Source organism: Myotis davidii, unplaced genomic scaffold (assembly GCF_000327345.1).
Source record: "Myotis davidii unplaced genomic scaffold, ASM32734v1 scaffold4, whole genome shotgun sequence".
NCBI lineage: Eukaryota > Metazoa > Chordata > Mammalia > Chiroptera > Vespertilionidae > Myotis > Myotis davidii.
In genome coordinates this window covers 114955-117602 of record NW_006294707.1, presented here as the reverse complement: position 1 = coordinate 117602, position 2648 = coordinate 114955, and positions in this window count along the sequence as shown.

The window sequence follows — 2648 nt, the reverse complement described above, 5'->3', positions numbered from 1 at the left end:
TGGTCCTCAGAGTTGGCTTTTCTCCATTTCTGTCATTTGTGACCTGTTTCTTTGTCTCCACATTTTGGCTGCTTCCCTGTGTTGATAGAGTGGCTTTCTGTGCTAGGTGTCCTGTAGGGCCCAGGGGCCCAGCCTCCCCAATTACCTGAGGTGGACACTATTGGTGCACCCCCTTTTGGACTTTGTGCACAGCCTTGTAGTTAAGCCTTTATTGTTTTAGGTATCACTGGGAGGAATTGACCTCCAGGCCAATTGACTGTGAGAATCAGCTGTGTTTGCAGTGGATGAACTCCTGTGCTGTAGACACACTTATGGGGCAAGACTTGCTTCAGTGTGGCTTTGGTGCTCACTTAGTCTGCCCCCTGAGTGTGTCCCTTGTGGATCTGAAGAGTTGTAATCTGGATGGTCCCACTCTGACCACTGGGTGCACTGGCTCTTGGATCTCTAAGGAGGTGCTAATTTAGCCTCTGCCTGAGGCATGTTAACACTGCTGCTGGTGAAGGAGCGGAGGGGAGAGCAAGAGAACCCTCTGCTCTTTCGGCTCCACGGGCCGGATAGAACAGCCGAATGGGCCGAATCCGGCCCGCGGGCTGTAGTTTGCCCACAGCTGGTCTAGCCTCTTCCCTTATGAGTCTGGGTCCCTAGAGACTCGCCCAGAACTGGAGTTCAGAGCAGTTGGGATCTTGAGACTCCCTCCCGATTGAAAAAGACAACCGTGTTCTCAGCTGCCAACCCTTTCCTTGTGCACCTCCGTACCTCTGCACTTTACTTCCACACTGCACCTCCTCTGAGTCTCGGTATGCTTTTCTCTTTCCTTCTAGTTGTAGAATTTCCACTCAGCCAGCCTTCCTGTGGTTCTGGATGATGTCTGTTTTATCTTTTAGTTGTATTTTTGAAGTGGCTGTGCGAGGCAGCAATTTCCGGTGTTTACCTATGCCGCCATCTTGGTTTCTCTCCAACTCATTGTGATTCTGTAAGTTATTCTTTATTTTAGTTAGTGTATGCTTAATTTCTAACTGGTCCTTTTTCATGTGTTTGGCATTCTCACTAAGAACCTTGAAAGTCCCACTAAGTCCCTTAAGCTCTCATGAAGACCCTTGAGTAACCTTATAATGGTGGTTTTGAACTCTGTATGCAGTAGTTTGCTTTCTTCCATTTCTTTCATTTGTGACATGCTTCTTTGTCGCCACACTTTGGCTGCTTCCCTGTGTTTGTTTCTATGAATTGGATAGAGCTGTTATGTCTTCTGGAGGTGGTAGAGTGTCCTGTAGGGTGCAGTCACCTGAGCTGGACACTCTAGGTGTGCCCCTGTGTGGGTTATGTGCACAGTCTTGTACTTGAGCCTTGAATGCTGTTGGTGTCACTGGGAGGAATTGACCTCCAGGCCCATTGGCTGTGAGGACCAGCTGCAACTACAGTGGGAGAGCTGCTGTGCAGGAGACACCCCTATAGAGCAGGACTTGCTTCAGTGGGGCTTTGGTGCTCACTGAGTCTGCCTCTTGAGTGTGTTGCTTGTGGATATGTAGAGTTGCAATCTGGTATAATCTGAAGCTGTCCACTGGGTGCACTGGTTCTAGGAACTCCAGGGAGGTGCAAAGTCAGCCACTGCCAGGGGCCACCCAGCAGGAGCTACAGAGAGATCTTCAGATGCCTCCTATTGCTATTGGGTTTGGAAGTGCCTGGGTGAGGCCCAGCTGTGAAGCAAGGCAGGCTGGTGGTAGTGCCAGGTCTTAGGCCTTTAATTGATAGGTTTGGGGCATACTGACACCAGCTGCTGCTTGTTTGAGAGATTTCAGGAAAGTCTGACGCCTGAGCCAGGACAGGCCTTTCATATGGAAAAGGCACTGCAAACAGCTTGGGTGAGACTGCAAATTGGATGGGCGGGGTCTCAGGGAATCATCAGGGTGGAGCAAACAGTGTGCTCCAGGTTGATGGGAACTCATATGCCTGCCAATCAGCTCTGGGACAGGGGAGGTCCCAGCACTGGAACAATGACCCCTGCATTGACCCCTGTCTGGGAGAAAGCCACCCGAGTTGCTGTCCTGATGCCAGACAATCCAGTTCCTCCCTTATGTGTCTGGGTCCCCCAACGCCTCCTGCAGCTGGAGCTTAGAGGAGGTGAGTCTGAGTAAGTTTGTGCACTGGCCCTTTAAGAAGAACACCTGGGTCTCCAGCAGTCTCCATGTCCCTCTGCCACAACCCCTGCTGGTTCTTAAAGCCTGAAGTTATGGGGACTCTCTTCCCAGCTCTGGGACCTGGTTTGGGGGTCTGGTGTGCAGCTGGGATCCTTGCTCCTCACTGGCAGCCTCCACAGGGATGATCTCCCTCCTGATTAAAAAAATGGCACACGGGGGTGCCGGTCCAGCCCGTTCTGCACCTCCGCCCCTCCTGCCAGCCTTAGTGTGCTCCTTGTTCACTTCTCTAGCTGTCGGGCTTCCGCTCAGCCAGCTTTCAGGCGGTTCTGGATGATGGTGGTTCTGTATTTTAGTTGTAGTTTTGATGTGGTTGTGGGAGGCGGTGAGTACAGGCGTTTACCTATGCTGCCATCTTGGTTCCCATACCAGCTACTTTTAATATTTAGGCTGCAGGGTGGGGGGGCGGTTGTGGCTGCCAGAAGATGAGGTCTGCAGGGCCCTGGAAGCAAACCT